The sequence below is a fragment of the Camellia sinensis genome, chromosome 2 (genome assembly GCF_055761805.1).
Source record: "Camellia sinensis isolate YWXY chromosome 2, ASM5576180v1, whole genome shotgun sequence".
In the NCBI taxonomy this organism is placed as follows: domain Eukaryota; kingdom Viridiplantae; phylum Streptophyta; class Magnoliopsida; order Ericales; family Theaceae; genus Camellia; species Camellia sinensis.
The window spans coordinates 96,630,486-96,648,968 of record NC_138962.1 but is presented as its reverse complement, the minus strand read 5'-3'; the positions used below and the strand labels follow the sequence as shown (position 1 = coordinate 96,648,968).

Here is an 18,483-nt window from a genome sequence, read left to right as displayed (position 1 = left end):
CTATAAGAAGTAGAGACAATATTAAATTCAAGACCAACTTTTCGTACCTAAGTGCTCCATTCTTAATCCTCACACTTATACACCATGTAAACACATAAACTTCCACATAGAATAATCCAAACAATCACACATACAATCACATAAAATCACACATGAGTTGTCCTCCTAAGATATTAGCTAATTCCATGGCAATCAAGGACCTCCAAGTGGAAAGAACAGTAATCAAGTGCCTTTCCAAAAGGATTTCGATGAATGTAACGGAAAAAGGCCATATCATAGGATTCTAACCCCATACTCACATAATCACATGAAGACACATAACACACAAGGCATCCTAAGCATTTCGTCCTAGCCTGGGGACCCTATTGTGACATGCATCCCTTCCCACGAGCCTGAGGTATTCTAACCTATGACTCTGATACCAATTTGTAACGCCCTGCAATTTCTCACAAGAACAAACCAAGACAAACACAATAATGTACCCAAGAAGAGATCTTTCACATTGAACTAAGGGTTAAGAGATTACAATTCACCATATACATTCCCACAACATTTGGGTTTCATATTCCAGTTCAATGAACTAGATGGTCTTACAAAATATAAGCCTCTAGGGAGTACAATGACAACAAAATAAATATGATAGTCTTGTTACAAAAATTCCAATTCAAAACAACAAACACCCATAACTCAAACTTTTCTAAAAGGAGTTATTGCTTGTTCCAATCCTTCGGAGAGGTGGTACTTCGTCAATTCTTGAAAAATAAAATAGGGTTGAGCTATATACCCAATAGGAATACATTTAATCAAGTATTTAATATTTTGAATAAGATTATGGTATCCTTGCGACAAAAAATTACAAGGAAATTTATCTTCACATGCAATTTTTATCAATCATTTAGAAACATGATGACCAAATAGTGACAATTACAATTCATATCAAGTACAACGATTAAACGGTCACAACCATAGAAAACACGCCATGAGTCCATTTGTAAGAGTCCAATTCAAAACACCCTTTGCTTTTGTTTTAAAACAGCCCCCACATTTGCCAGCTATTATACAGCAGGGAGTGGGCACCCAAAGAAAACCATCTGTTTATTCGCTTTTGCTGGCTACAATACGACAGGACTTTGTGGACACCGAAAAATATTTTTCCCACATTTGTCCAACGATAAGCCTAAACAGGGCAATTGGGCACCTTTTTAAACTCCCCGTACAAGTACCAACACAACACCATATTTTCAAAATCGACTCTTACCCAGACTCATGCCAATTAACAATTCATTCACATTTTATTTCATCAACAAGCATCCAACATTACCAAAAAAATGGAATACAACACAACATTCAAAGAAAATAACATCCAAGCCATAATTCCTTTATCATATCAACATCCACATCTTTCATCTCTTTATTATTCACAATATTTCAGGACTCAAGGAAATTCCCTTCAATTTGGTGCTTTCTACTCAATTTAAGAATTTAGGGTTTTACCAAATTGGAGGGTTTTTCTCCTTCATCATAGATACGGGTTTTAACAACATTTATATACATGTTCTGAAAAGAGAGAGTAAAGAAATTTCAAGCAAAGTCGAGTAAAATGGTTTATCTATGTAAAACATGGGATTAATCCAACAATATCCTAAAATTAGCTCATAGGTCAGAACCACACCATGAAATCTCTTCAAAGTAAGGAAATACTAGGGTAAAAGTATCCCTACCTCAAAGAAGTGAGAAGAAAACTTGGAAGAGCCCAAAGTTGATGAAATCTCGAAGTCCTCGAATCAAAAGAAAGCCCTTGATGCACTCTACAACCTTTTGTAGACACCCTATTTTTTACTGTCCTCAAGACTTGGACGTCATCGTTTGAACACCCGATGATTGTGTATGCTCGTGTTCGTTGTGAGTCTCTGAAGGTCTTGGCTGAGTGCCTTGCCTTAGAGCCTCTCACCTTGTCTATTTTGTGCTTGGTTGTCGACCAAGAGCTTGTTGCTTTGAATCTAGAGGAGATGATGGCTTGTCGGCCATCCCCAGTATCCATCGGCCATGGCTTGTGCCTATTGGCCATCAGTGTTAGCCGATCGGCCACATTGATGGCCGATCGGCCACATGTGTGGCCAGTCAGCCACTACTAATGTTCGACAACCATTTTTTTACTTTTTCAGATATTTTATGTGCTAGTTGTTGATCACTGAGTGTATCCTCCATACACGTGTATGGAAGGATGAAGCCAAGCTTTTGGCTTGTTTTTCTATATAAGGGGAGGACTCTCCCCCATTTTGGGGGTTCAGAAAATTTGTGAGCAAAATTCCACTCTCTCTCTCTAGAACTCTTTGTCTCACTTCCTATTTAATGCTTGAAAGTGAGTTTTCTCTACATATTTGCATACAACCCCTTAACCAAATTAGACTACCTTGTTGCTGAGGTTCTCGAAGGTCTTATTTGAGCTCTCAAAGCTGATTTTGGCTCAGAAATTGTGTTGTTTGTTGCTGTGCTTCAAGGGTATTAAGCTTACCTCTTTAAAGCTTTATTTAGTTGCTTGTTTGGCCACCTTTGCATGCTGTATTTGGCCTAATTGTCAACTACAAAAACCTCTATTTTTAAGGTTTAAAAGTGGTAGTTTAAGGCCTTTTTGGAGTTAGGGGTGGTCCACCCTCTTTTGTAGCTTGTTTGCTAAGCTTTGTGCCATCTTTTAAAGCTTTTAAAACAATCTTTTCTTGGCCTTTTAACCACTGAATTCCAGGGAAATTTCAGTGGTAGAAAGTTGGTTTTGAGGTCCCAAGTAGGAGGGGGTGGCCTCCCCTCCTTGTGTTTTGTTTGCATGTGTTGATGGCCTAACATGTGAGCATGTATCCCTTTTTGTAGCTTAGTTCAAGCATGTTTTAGGCCCTATTTTGACCTGCTTTAACTCTGTTTTTGGCTGGTTGGGTCACTTCTTGCTTGCCTCTTGCTCTTGTAGTGCAATCATGCTTACTAGCTTAGCATGTTTGATGATTTAGCCTATCATTCTACCTTGTGTTAACTTAACTCCAACACATTTTTGCTACTAATTTAGCATGCTTTAACTCTATTTTGGGTGGTCTTGGTCATATGACTCATGCTTTGTATAGCTATAGTGTGAAGGCCTTCACTAGCTTTGGATTTTGAGGTCTCTATCATGCTTTGCATGGGTTGTTTGCATGCTATGGCATTGTTTTTCATGTGTTTTTAGTGCATATACCTCTGTCACACTCTCACATATTTCGCTCTTTCATCGCTTTTGAGAGTTGTGCTTTATGCCTTGCTTGTGAGCCAATTTGTGCGCATGATTTTCTTGCCTTTTAAGCTTCTATTTCAGCATGACTTAGCCACTGATTTGGCATGTTTAAGCTCTATTTTGAGCTAATTTGGTTGTTTGAGTTTGATAGTGCATGCCTCTAGTCTGATGCTTGTCACTAGTTTCAATACCTTTGGCCCTTAACATGTTGTGCATGTGTTGCTTGCATGATTTAGTGCCGTGTTTCATGTCATTTCAGCACTGAAAGTCTGCAACCTCCCTCTGTTCTTCACTCTTTAATTTGCTTTTGAAAGTGGTCTTGAGCCCCTTGTTGACTTGAGCATGAAATTGAGGCACTCATGCCTAATAGTTTTAATCCTCTCTTGTGGATTTCTACTAACCAACAGCATGAGGCCTCTTTCATGCTCAAGGCACTTGTGGCTTAGGCCATCTTTCCAATTAGAGGACTTTCACATTGGACTTAACCGGTTAAAGGACTAATTGGTAAGCTAAAATGTATAGACAAAATGAATCAAGTAAAACATGAACAAGATAAGCATTCATGTTGCATTACATGCATTTGGATCGGACATTAATCCAAACACAAGAAATGAGGGATGTTTCATATTCGAAGTGATGAAACGTGTCACATTTCTTAGTCGTCGTTACCCTTGATCATGCATGATAGGGTGGTGGCACTTTGAGTCTTATGTACGCATTCACTAAGCTTGTACAAGCTTGGTCCTTTGGCCATCATGCATGAAAATGCTTGATTGGTGGCTTGAGAGCCAAGTGCCATACTCCTTTGAGCTTGAGACATGATAAGGAGATGGCAGTACACACATTCCTTGAAGAATACACTGCTTTGCCTTTGTTTGCTCTCTATTGCAACAAAAAAGAGAATTTCAAGGAAAGGGTGGCCGACAGCCACAAATAGTGACCGACCGGCCAGTGGCAATGGCCGACAGCCACCTATGGTAACCGACCGGCCACCAGTTGAAGAGTTGTTCAATGTATTCCTATTTTGAAGCGAAGGCAGTCTGTTAATTGGAGTAAGGTTCAGCAATCAAAGCAAAGTGCAAACAGAGGCATTCAAAGGCAAGGCGGTGGATTCCTGAGAAGAAGCAACCGAGCATGCATGTCTCCCTCGCCCGCGAGGCCACTTTATTACTTTGTTAGCTAATTGTAATTAATTATTGCATGCGTTGTAATTAATTAATTTAATCTGTTATGTAATATTTAGCTAGCTTAGAATAGTTAGTTAATTTATTTCAATTGTTGTAATTAATTAGCTTAGAATAGTTAATTAGTTGTTTTGTAATAATTAGCTTAGCTTAGAGTAACTTAGCTTATTTATTCGGACCCTCCTTCGCGGGGGCACAATGTTGTAATAAGTGTGCGTGTGTGTGTGCATGTCTTCCAACCCTACGTCTTTCTCCCTTTTACTTAACCACTTTCGATGGTTAGATTAGGGACATATTTCGATTAGCATACCTTATGCTTGCATGTTTGCATCATTCATTTGTATTGTATGCACCGAGGCTTGGCACATCATTCAAACTGCATTGTATTTCAATACACTTATTTGAATACGTGTTTAACAGCATGTTATCAAATTGTTGCATTCATATGCCATCTTAGATAGTCGAGCCTATTTAGCTGCATTTTGCATATGTTGCATTAGGCATCTTGTATAGTTAGGATTATGCATGATTTCTAATTATCTTTTGTTTTGGCTCGGAGTACACTGTAAGTTTTACGCTTTAGCATACTTGCATGAGTGTGAGTATTGTCATGTTTAGCATGTTTTCTATGAGGCTATTTGCTTAATTGATTAACTACATGAATGCATGTGGATGAAGGCTTTGTTGCTTGAATTGGAACAATTCATCAAATGTATGTTTTGAGCCTGCTTTGCGAAATGGCAAAATCATCATGTTTTAAGCCCACTTAAAGGTAACAAATCCGCACTTTAGCCCACTTGAGAGTGGCATTTTCAAACCATTTTCTAAAACAAACATGAATCGATTTGTTCCAAGTCTTGCGACTTAGTCTATACTTGTATGCTGTGTGCATCACCTAGTAAGTTAGCTAATAACCAGAATAAGAACACATGTGTTTATAAAACAATATATCATGCTTAGTAGAGGCTGATCTTTGATCAGGCGAGCGGGGGTGCGAATTTCAGGACCTTCCCCTCTCGTACCCAAGTTCCCGAGCCGAGGCAACTTTGGTGATAACGGACACATGGCCTTTGGCACGAGGGTTTCTAAATTTTTCAAAATAAAATATTTAGGTGGCGACTCTGTAATCTGGCAAAGAAGTCCAATTTTGGCATTATTTGATTTAAAATCTGATTTTCCAAAATGATTTTCCGGATTGGACTCTTTGGTATTTATCAGTCTCACATTGCACTTTATGAGATTAAATTCAGAACCGTGACAGGAGTCCAAACTGTAGGAGACCAATTCGCGCCTCTCCAGAAGGGGGGCGCGTGAAGAAAGTCGAGTCCACACCTTTCTCAAAGGATCCAAGTGAGAAGATACTTCTAAGTGAGTAGATCTAGAGATCTAAGTGGGAAAAAGTTGAGTTTAGTGAGAGAAGAAGAGAGACTCACGGTTTGAGAGGAAAAATGAGAAGAAAATCATGAGAGAAAAAGGTTTTGTGTCTATTTATAGTAATAGAAAAGTAGCCCTAAGGTCATTAAAAAGAATAAGTCCAAAACCCCACAAAAGTAGGGCCCATTTGAACCCCAAAATTCAAAAAAAAAAACACCCAGGGGTCGACCACTAATGTGGTGGTGTCGATAAGAGTCGACCCCTCCCAAACTGGTGTCGACCCTTGAGGCCAACAACAAAATAAAGGTGTCGACACCACCAAGGCTGGTGTCGACCTTAAATTCCAGCAACACTTCCAGAACACAGCAACAGATATGAGTCGACCCTTAGGAAGGCTAGTGTCAACCCTAGAACAAAATTTCTAAGTTTCCAAAGAACTTTTCAACAAGAACAAGTGCGAATGGACAAACCCATCAAATCTAAATCGAATTGTACTCCTCCAAAACCAATACACAACAACCCCAAAGACTTCCAAAATCAAAATAATGGAATTAAATACACCCTCTAATAGTTTAAAGGATACAAGTGTTACATTATTTCTTTTGTCTGGGCAGTAGAGGTGTGCACAAGTCGATTCGAGTCGGGTTTACCCTCGAACCGGTAGCCGAACCGAATACATTGGGTGAAATGAAATTTTATTTGTTGCCGACCGACCAACAGTTCAAAATTGATCAAATCAAACCATGCGGTTTGACGATCGATTCGGTCAGTATTAGAAATACTACAAATCTGGAGAAAAAATTGAAGAGTGGAGAGGAAGAAAGACAAGATAGGCCCTGTCGTTCAAAGCTATCGCCATGATTAGCACCACCTTGTAGACGTCCCCGAACGTCCCGGGAGGGAAATCCCGTTCTGTTCATATGGGCTCACTACAGTTTAGGACTCAAATGTCACGGTCCTGTATCTAATCTCATAGAGTGCAATGCAAGACCGATGAATCATCAAAGAGTCCAAATCCGGCAAATCATTTTTGAAAACAGATTTTTTTTAAAGAAGTGCCAAACATGGACTGTTTTGCCAGATACAGAGTCGCCACCTAAATATTTTATTTTGGAGAATTTAGGAAACCCTGACTCGTTTGCCTAAGGCCACGTGTCCATCATCACCAAAGGTGCCTCGGCTCAGGAACTTGGGTATGATTGGGGAAGGTCACTTCGTGAGCACCCCCGCTCGCCCAATCAAAGATCGGCCTCTACTAACCATGATATTGAGTTTTGAAAACATTATGTGCTCTTATTCCGGTTATTAGCCTAGATTTACTACGTGATGCACACAGCATAAAAGTATAGATTGGATCACCTGAATTGGAACAAAACACCTCATGTTTGCTTTTGAAACGGTTTGCTACTTGCAAGTAGGCTAAAATGCGAATTTGCCACCCTCAGGTGGGCTTAGAAAACAAGATGATTTGTCACTCTCAAGTGGGCTTAAAACTCACAGTCAATGCATTATTCCAATTCAAATAATCCAACCTTCACCTACAGGCATTCAGGCAGGTATATCACGTAAGCAGTTAGCCTCATGGTAACCATGCTATCATGGCAATCACTCACGCGCATGCAAGGATGCTAAAGCATAAACACTTACCGAGTACTCCGAGCCAAAACAGAAACTATGTTAGAAATCCATGCATGATCCTAACTATGCTGAAATGCCTAATGCAATACATGCAATAATGTAACTACATTAGGCTCGGCTATTCTAAAGATGGCATGTGAAATGCTACAACTAACAAGTATTCAACTCGGAATTGAAATACAATGCAGTTAGTATGATGCGTCGAGCCCGGTGCATGCAAGACAGATGAATGAATGCAAACATGCTATCATAAGTATGCTAATCGAAACATGCTCTAAACTAACCATCATAAGCTGGTAAATAAAAGGGAGAAAGACGTGGGGTTGGAAGACATACATCACACACACGCACACTTATTACAACAATTGGCCCTCTCTCAGAGGGTTTGAAAGAATATTACACAACCAAAATAAATAACGAATTATTACACAATACTAATTACTTAACAAATGAAATAGGTAAACAAAGTAAACTAGCATGCTATGCTACGTGCAATGGACTGCCTCAGCTCTGTTCCGAATGATGAAGGATGCATGCATACTCGGGTCGCCTTGTCGGGAAATTCCATCGCGACGCCTCGCCTTGCCTTTGTTTGCAATTGATCTCAGAAACTTGCACAAAGCTCCAGAAGGCTGAAACTCTTCCTTGGGAAGGCCACCGACCAGTTATTAGCATGGGAGACCACCTGCTGACCACCCTTTGTGGTGGAGACCAAAGAGGGTGGTCAGCCTGCCAAAAAATCTGGTCGGCTGACCAATTTCCACCTCTGGTTTCTAGTTTTTCTGCAACAAAGGCAAGAGAGAGAAAAGGCAATGTATTTTCAACAAATGTGTGCATGACCACTTTCCCCATCCTTGCGCAAGCTCAAGGGAGTGTAGTCCTTGATCCTCATGCCACCAATCATGCATCTCGATGTATGATGGCCGAGAAGTCGAATTGCACGACTCGATGTGAAATGAATGCACGTATAATCAAGTAAAGCCAACAACTCTATCATGGACAGTCAAGAGTGTCAGCGACCGAGAATCGAGGCACGTTTCGTCACTTGGAGTACGAAACGTCCCTCGTTTCCCATGTTCGGACTAAACCCTACTCCAAACACAAAGCAATGAGATGGCATACACAATGTGACTAACATGCAACCTAGCATACGCAATGCTATGGGCTAAAATGGCATACACAATGCACGTGACATAACATGGCATACACAATGCACTTACGAAGACTATCATGCGCACATGAACTAAATGGCATATACAAATGCAAGATGGACTTACACCAATATGAGTGGACCTCATCCACACTCACATCAGTGGCCATATGATGAAAATGAGACAACCGAAATACATGCAAGCATGCACGAATGCAATGAACCGATCCTAAGGCACAACATGCAACTCTAACTAAGCATAGCAAAGGATGAAATATGGCATACAAGCATACATTTTCCAGCTCTGAACATGATGTACAATGGTCCCGAATCATGCAAATATGTTACCTAATGCATGCCAGATGGCCCGAATACCGAAACTAGTGAAGTGCGTTACACTATAGGTACACAAAGCAATGCACGAATGGAAAAACCAACCCCAAACAGACCCTAGGCAGGTCTGAAACAGTGGGAAAATGGCCCAAAATGATGGTTCAAAGTGCATGGAAATGAAGCTCATTCAATGGTTCAAAAACAAGGCATTTATGCACAACTCTCAAGCACACTTAAAGAGGAGAAAACATGAGGATATGGCATTCACATAGGCTCTGAAATATGATGCAAAATGACCCCAAAGCATGAAAACACCTCAGTATATGCATGCAATAGACCTCAAATCTCAAAACTAGGCAAGTGTATTGAACTACAACCATGCAAAACAAGCATCATTCGACCATGAGACCTGAAAATAGAGCTAGGGCAGTCCAAAATATGCACAAAATCAGTTTAAGGCAAAGCCAAAAAGTGCTAAAATCAAGGGTCAACAAAGCATGCAAAATAAGCTAGTGAACCATGATTTGCACTACAACTATATGAAGCACATGAGAGCTCACCAAACCAGCCAAAAACAGAAGTATGACATGCCAAATAATGCCCAAAAACCCACTGAAACTCAGTCAATGCATGCAAGAATGATGTGTCCCTTTGAAAGGCCAATAAGAAGATTGTTCTACACATGCAAGATAGACATTCAACCTAGAAAAACCACCTATGCACAGAGGTTATGATAGCCCTAAAACTCACTGAAATGGGCCTGAAATGAGTCTAGGAAGCATGCAAATAAAGGCCCCTTTGAAAGGCCTTGAAGAGGATTACTCTACACATGCATAATAGACATTCAACATGGAAAAACCACCTCTGGACAGAGGTCATGCAGGTCACAAAACTCATCAAAAATGGCCTGGAGCATGGCTTTGAAACATGCAAATAGGAGCTCCTTTGTAAGGCCAACAAAGCTAGTAAACAAAACAAGGGGTGAGAGGGTCACCCCTCTCTGATTTTGAGACTCAAAACAGCATTTTAGCCACTGAAAATCTACTGGATTTCAGTGGCTAAAAGGTCAAACAAATCACAATACAAAGGCCTAGATGCATGGCTCAAAACAAGATGAAAACAAGCATGCAAGGGGGTAGATGACCCCCAACAAAAAAAAGGCCTCAAACAAACATGTTTAGAAGCTCAAAACAAGACTTTTTTCAGTTTATGAAAAAGCCTAAATATGCTTGCAAACTAGGCTAAAAGATGAAGCAAAATAGTGCTACAAAGAGGGAAATGGAGAGTTACCCTTGTAGAGCAGACCTCCAGCAACTTCTGGACCAATGTAGCAGCCCTTCAACCTCTGAGAAACAGCTCCAAGGTGCTCGGATGGATGGTGGAAAGGTTAAGCTAAGGTTTGGTGTGTGATAGGCCAAGAACTATGGAGTTTTGGAGGTAATATAGAGATACCTGAGGGAGATATATGCATGTATGCTCCAGCACTTTTCTGACCCAAGGCCAAGGAGGGGAGGCCCTTCCTTTGTAGAGGAGAAGGTCTAAAGCTTCTCAAAGAAGCTTAAAAGCTAGGCCAAACATCCTCCATAGTGTATGGAGGATGCACCAAATGCCTCCCAACTGGCACAGCTGGAACACACTCAGAGAGAGGAAAAAGCAGATGGTTGGCCGACCAGTTCAGGTGGTCGGCCGACCATGCCCCCTGGTCGGCCGACCAGGTTCAAAAGGGTCAAGCTCAAAAGGTGGTCGGCCAACCCATATTGGTGGTCTCCCAGGTGAATGCAACTCAGTGGTGGTATGGGAGACCAGAAATTGTGGCTTAAAAGTGAGGGAGACCACTTACCTGTCAAGAAAATCAGCCGACCAGGAAAAGGTGGTCTCCAAGAAGAAAAGGTGGTCTCCCACCTTACTACCACCTTCCTAATAATGAAACTAGGGTCCATGCCAAAAATGAACCCACACCGATGCGAAACGAAGGTTCAGGGGCCAAAACGCGCAGCCGGGGGCCCCCAAAACTAACTATTAAGCATCGAAAGTGGCGTGCGACCATGAAGGTGGTCTCCCGGGCCATAGTGTCCCTCTAAGGAGATGAAACAAGGTGTGTGCCAAAAACCGGAGCAAACGGAGGTAGTTAAGCGGTCCCGAACCGAGACACACGGCCGACGGCTTTGAAAACCGGAAACTGGTCTCCAAACGAGAAAAATGGCCCACGACCACGAAACGTAGCCTACGGCCACTGAGAGATGGTCTACGAGACCTCTCCCTCCCTTCAGGAAGAGAAAACAAAGAAAACATGACCTAATTCGCAAACCAAGATAAGGCACGAAAACGTTCCGAAGCCCGGAGGCAAGGCTCTCAGCCGAGACTTTGCAACCTCAGAACGAGCACAATATGCAACATCACCGAGTGCTCAGTTGGTGACGTCTGTGTCTTAAAGTCGGTCAAAAATAGGGTGTCTACACACCTCCATAGAACAATGCCATCGCCATATTCTACTATGGAACAATACCAACATCGTTGATATACCACCAACGATCAGCGTTGATTGCCATTATCAATTTTTTTTAGAGAAGACATATTAAGATTCAAAGGAAGGGAGATTGAAGAGGCCAAAGGTTTTTGGAGGAGAGAGAAAGTCGAAACACATGAGAGAGAGAGAGATGACCAGTGTAATGGAAGAGAGAAGGATATTTAATGAAAGAGAGAAAGAAATATAAAATAGAGATGTACCCTTCAATGAGAAAGAGAGAGCAAATGAAATGAAATGAAAGAGTGGAGAGAGAAATCAATGAATTAATGGAAGAGATATACAAAGATTTTTTTTGGAAAAATGAGAGAGGTTAGATGAAACAGTGGAGAGATGGTCAGCATTTTGTGGGAAGATGAGTCAAAGGTAATGAATGCCTCAAGGAGAGAGCCATCAATGTTGAGAGAGAGCATGTCAGCTTAATTAATGTATATTGCAGAGAAAGGGTCGTAGTTTCAATGACAAAGAGAGAGGGACAGTCAGAAATTGGTGAAGATCCCTAGATTACATAAAAAAATAAAATTGAATTGCACCAATAACAATACAATAGGTGGGGGAAATGTTATATAATATATGGATATGTGTCTGTCGGGTTAGGTTCTCGAGTTTATTTATATAAAACTGTCATTTGACCTAAATCAACTAAAAATGTTCAATTTTACCCATAGCCGACTGAAGGGTTGTTTGGGGTGTCTTAAATAAGTATACTTTTTCACTTTTTATGAAATATGGGTTGGATATGGGTTGGGTTTGAAGTGATGTGATAGGGAGGTGATGTGACTTAAATAAGATGATGTGACTCAAATAGGATAGTGACTTTTTGACTTTTTAGATTTTTTTAGAAATGCCAAACTTGACCTGAATAGCTTTTCGAAATCACCCATTTTTGGTTGGGCCAGTCGAATTCATCGGTTTAATCAGATCTTTGCACAGCCCTACTGGGCATCAAGAGCTTGGTCTCTATTGTTCCGCTCTCTCTCTCTTTTCCTTATTTCTCTCATTTCTCTCATCTCTTTCTAGAACATTACTACAAACTTTCTCTTCCTCTCTTGATCTAACAAGATCCATTGAGTTTTTAACCATAGTTATTAAGGTCAAATTGAAGAACATTTTAAGAGTTTGGTTTTATGCCGTGGAGATATTTTTTGACACAATCAATTTTGGAGCTTTTCTTTCTTCTCCTCTTCTAAAATTTGAGATAGGAATTTTCTAAATATTATATATGTATTTTAACTTTATTATGTGTTATTTTAATAGTATGATATTTGAAAAGATTAAAGTCTTATTTGAAAATATTAGAGTTTTATTAATGGTACTTTCAAGTGGGAAGTTCTCAACTTTTTTGAAAATTCCTTATTAGTTGAGTATGATTTTGGTATGACACATGGGTTTTGAGGAATGTATTTTTTTTTTTTAAATGGGAAATTCCTAAATTCTAGTAAAACCATAGAAATTTAAAATGTTAAGATTTAGACTTTTTTGGTTAAGTTTGTGAAAAGCTTATAAGTGTTAAAAATATATGTTCATTTGAATAAATGAGAATTTGAAAGTGGGTGTTCAAAGGGATGAGATTGATGAAAATATTGTTAGAAATATTAGAAACCATTGAGGTTGCTTTTGGAAATTGTTTAATCTGAAAATATTGAACTCTTGAGAAAGATGAAAATATTTATCATGTTAAGGTATTAAGAAAAGTTGAAAGAAACAAATGTTTATTTTGGCATTATGAAAATTTTTGGTGAATTTTTGAGTTTGAATAAAAAGGAAAAATTGATAAAATTTTTGGAAGAATATTATGATTCTTGATTGAGTTGGGAAAAAGGAGATTGAACATGTGATTATTACTCCTATTTGAAATTATTTAAAATTTGAGACTATGAGTTATATTTGTCTCTTAAAATTGATATTTTGTCTCTTAAAATTGATATTTTGTATAAAGATAATTGTTTTGGCAACAGGTAGAGGGTTGTATTAATTGTTGTAAAAATTGCATGTGAATTAGGTAAATTGAAATATTTATAAATTCATGTATAGCATTGAACATTGTATAATCTCATGATTTAAGTCTCACATTGGATTTGAGAAATTAATTTTCAAATTGATTTATTGAGAATATTTGAAATATGTTGAGTTATGGGGTAAATACGCTTGGTAAGTGTGAATAAGGAGTGTAGATTGGTACTGTTTAAGTTTTCCTGAGTGTCCAGTGTGAAAGATCAAAAACACGCGCAGACTAAATACCACGTTCCTTCCGGTTAGGAGCCGATAAAGTGAACATTGGTAGTGCTAGTTATGCGTATTTGCAGACACCAACGTAGGGATTACCAGTGTCGTAGTTACCACCCCTTGCTCTATCAAATGGATGATTGAATTGGTTATGTTTTTGAGCAAGTGCATGTCATAAGAATTTCAAAATGAGGAAACCTATGATTGTGGCATTGTCATCTCATATGCATTGCACCTCATGATATTGTTAAATTACGTGCACTTTATCTAGATTATCGTTGTTGTGCTTTATGATCATCCCTTAGTAGAAACCATTTTTCAAGTGATTATGGTGCACCTTTGCCGAAGTGAAGGCATAGAGGATTTTTTTAGAGTACAAGGCCCAATTATTTATTTGTTTTGTTTTGTTTTGCAAGCCAAGAGTTATCTATGTATAGGTTTAAAAACCTTTTGTTGTAACCGGGCAAAGCCTTGGAAGTTGTAGTTAATTAGGTATTAATTTCTATTTAAATTGTTTTGACTTATTATCATCACCTGCTATAGATTCATATCTTAGGAATGATAAAAATATTAATGTATGTGATCACTCTTTTGTTAAATCTCACATTAAATATTATTAAGAGAATGATGGGGATTTAGCATAAATATTGGTTATGGAAATGTCTATAGTACTCAATGTTCTTGTATGTTAATAATTTGAAGTAATGGGGTTTGGACTGTATAAATGAGTTAATCTAGATATATCAGATGTCAATATTTTGGGAACGTTATAGTATTCTTGCGCTTTGAAGAATAAATAGTTTAGGCTTTTACGTTTTAAGGTCATTTTTTACTATTTATTTCAAAAAAAAATTCTTATTCTTATAACAGTCTCGCTACATAGCTCAAAATAACTCAGCTCGAATGGCCGAATGTGTTGGCAAGGGGTCTTGTCTTTCGCCCAATCACACACCTTCGTAGAAGCACGTGTTTGATTCCCAAAAACAGAGATGAAAAGAGAGTAGAGAGAGAGGACGAATAAATTGTAGCTTGCGACCTACTGGCCAACCTGTGTGCCGCTATTGACCACCGACCTGGTTAGTGCTGCTGACCATCGACCTGGGTGACCATCGACGACTACCAAAATTCTCCTTTTTCCGCCACTAACCATCGACCTATTCTAGAATCGCCTTTCGCCTGTGTGTGTCTTCAATTCCTTGCACAGGTATGTATTGCTCTTCAACTCCTCCTTACCCTCTTCTGTAATATGTATGTATATATATATGTCTGTGAAAAGTTGAATGTAAGCCCCTGGATTTTCTGCTCTCAAGGTGTTCGATGATTTGCTTGTGTTGAAATGGTGGGGTAATGACCTAGGATAGTTAAGGGTTACAAACATATTGATTAATGATCAGAAATTTGTGGGAGAAATCTTGAAACAAATTGAGATTTTGTGGGAGAAATCTTGATACAAATTGAGATTTTGAAACAAATCATGGTGGAGTAATGATCTAAAATTTGTGAGAGAAATCTTGAAAATGTTGATGATATACTATGATTTGGTAATGATTTGTACCTACGATATACTGTGTGATTTTGAAACCTGAATGACTAATATTATACAAACATATTGATCTGTTGGCGTTGGTATACAAACAAATTGAGACTTTTGGTTTAAACTGAATCTTGAAACAAGTTGTTTTTTTGCCTCTATTTAATTGTTTCTTTCCGTGGAAATAAAAACAGTTGTAAAGGTTTAGTTTTTGTAACTATTGTTAGATAGGTAGTTATTGGAACTGTTATCTGATTTGGTTGTTTGCGTACTATCAATTTTTAGTTGCAAAAATGTATTCATGGTTCCTGCTTGGGCTGCTTTTTACTTAATTTCTTTTCAAATAAAAGTGTGTTGATTGGATTATGCTTTATTGAGTACATAAAGGTTTGGCCTTATTTAGGATTGTATAATCTTTCTCAGTTTCTCTTTCTGAATCTATATTTCAATTGTAAGTTATAATGGACATTGATTCAAATAATACTTCATTCAATGGGATTGAGGAAGTTGAAGAACCAGAGAACAATCTTTCATTAAATGAGAGTGGTGAAGTTGAAAAATCGAAGAAGGGTATGTATTTTATCTCAAAGCAAGAAGTGTACGCGTTTTATGCTAAATATGAGAAACACCTTGGATTTGCTATAGCTTATAGAACACAAAATATTGGAAATCATGGAGAGGTAAAATACTTTGGAATTGAATGTACTCGAGCGCGGAAAAGAACAAAAAGATCAGAAGTAAATCCCATGAAACCATCTTTGTTGTGAGAACCCGAATATACAAATCAAGTAAATATTTAAATAATAATAACATTACAATCTCGAATATTTTGGTGGTGAATCCTAAAGTGCAAATTAAATATTTGGAGGGTCTTTCAATTAATTTTTAAACCTAAAATAAATTTATGGTGAAAGTCTTTAATTTAGAGGCAAGATTTATAATCTAAAAAATAAATAAATAAAGTAAATAGAGAGGAGGGTGTGACTTGAACTCTAGACCACAAACTTAATAAATAAGGCTTTACCATTTGAGTTGCATATAACTTATATATATATATTGTATATTTATCTATTTATTTGACTTATGTGTGCCCACCACTAGTATAAATAAAATAAACACAAACCCTAATTATTATGATATTGTTTTCCCACAACTTTTCTGAGCAGCCGTGAGAGGTAAAGGGAGAGAGAAACATCTAGGTCATTGGGTGAACATTGTTGAGTTTTGTGGTGGCCATTGGCAAGGTAAATCCCTTACTATTTTTATTCATTCACTATCTTTTTCTTCTTCTTGTGAGTTGCTGTGTAGTTGATGAATCAAATCGGTGAAGTAGGTTCATGTGTTGGGTATGGCTATGAAATATTTGGCTGATTGGGATAGTGCTTTATGTATAAAGAATGGTGTAATTCTTAGCCTAAAAATTCTGCACAGAATCACAAACTTTAAAAATCAAGAAACCATATCAAACGGATGAATTTTAATCTGAAATTTTTACAGTAGATTAATTACATATTGAATTGCATATTTAAATTTTTTCATAATTTTTGGGAGTCAAAATCCATATAAACTGATGCATTCAAATCTGTCTAGAAAACTGGTTTTAAACAGTAAATTCGGGAGTGTTGTTCTCTTTGGGTATAAATCTAAAAATTATCAAATCAGTGTCATTAGAACCGGTTACGAGTCTAGTTTCTTGAATTTTTGACCTTGCATTGATTTCTCATATATACTAAGAGAACCATCAATTTCTTTAAAGTGCTGCAGAAAACAACCTGTTTAGATATAATTAATTGTAGATAATTATTTTGATAAGCAAATCAAGTGAAACCAATTGGGTTTGAAACTTAGGATATATTAGTTGATATCTGGAGGTTTTTGGAATTTTTCGAATAGCGTGGAGTGGGTTTTGTAATTTTCAAAATTAGCGAATAGATTGGAAAAACTTGTTTAAAACTCTATTTTATCTTAAAGTTATTTTTAGTTAAGTTTCGATCGAAACCCATGTCTTGGGTGATTTTAGACCTTGAAGAATATGAACTTAGGTAATATTTAAGAGTAACAGTGAGTTGGGTTGAACCGTGTTAGTGCGCTTTAGTTTGGGATTACTTAGTTCTTATTCTTTAGTATTTTTTTAAATTAGTAGTGACGTGTAGTTTTCATACTTGGTTCAGGGCACTAGTTGGACTTTTATACTCTATTCGAGGATTATATTATTTCGGTTTCAGGTGAGTAGTTTCATGCTACATATTTTTATAAATGTTTCCCTACCCTGAACTGTTGGAAAATTAAATTGTTGTTTCATGACTAAATTGTTTTGATAAATTATTATATTATCAATTGAATCAAATTATTTCTGAAACATGTGTGAACTTGGCATACTGTAAACTATTTGTTTTGGTCTCATGTTTATAATGATAAACTACCATGTTTTGCGAAACTGACGTGTATTGATTATTAGGACCATATGTGTATTTAGTCCAGGGAAATTATTTCACTGTGTGTGGTGACTCTAGCCACTAGGGAATAGATCCGGGTTGGGCCATGATGACTCTAGTGCTGAACGATTGTAAGGAAAAGACCTTAAAAAAAACTAGGTGACCTTCAATCGGATCGTCTTTGAGAAAAGGCCCAAGTGCCACCCTGAGGATGACTTTTAGTTTGGTATTGGATCTAACGGGACTTATAGCCTTAAGAACTGTGTGGCATATTATTTGTTTTTATTGGTACCCAGAAAATTATTGGTGTTCATGTTATAATCTGTTTTAAGTGGAAAATGTCATTTATTATGTTCTTGCGAGACATGAGTATTTTAAGTGTTGAACTGTGGAACCTTTTTTTTGAAACAGATTATATTTGCCAAACTGTATGTCAATCTAGTTTCTGTGATATATATCTTATTTTGGAATTGAGTCATGTTTTCAAAACTGTATTTACTATCCATGTTGCTACTCACTGAGTTATCAGCTGACTTAGTTTTTATCACTTCCAGGTGTTAGAAGGACTTAGGGTGGACTCATGGCGTAGCTGAGACTCAATTGCATGGACCTCTAGGACATACATTTATTTTGTTTTAGATTGTTATGTCAAGTTTGTGCATATTTATTTATTTCTTTTTATTTTTATTGAGGTTCGTTTAGGATTATTTTGACATGTGGGCAGTTTATATCCCATAAGTTTGGATGATATTGATTACGGTTGGTTTTGCCGTTTATACTTGTGGCATGTCACTGGATTGAGTTTGGTTATTTATTACTGGACTTTTGTATA

At 37.8% G+C, this 18,483-nt stretch overlaps 1 long non-coding RNA gene across 1 annotated transcript; it reads left to right on the top strand.

The window, feature by feature from the left end:
• Positions 1-14,369: 14,369 nt before the first annotated feature.
• On the top strand, positions 14,370-18,483 carry LOC145820206 (uncharacterized). Its single transcript, XR_014361381.1, has 4 exons — positions 14,370-14,889; positions 16,383-16,460; positions 17,388-17,441; positions 18,206-18,483. It is a non-coding gene; the product is annotated as an uncharacterized LOC145820206 (long non-coding RNA).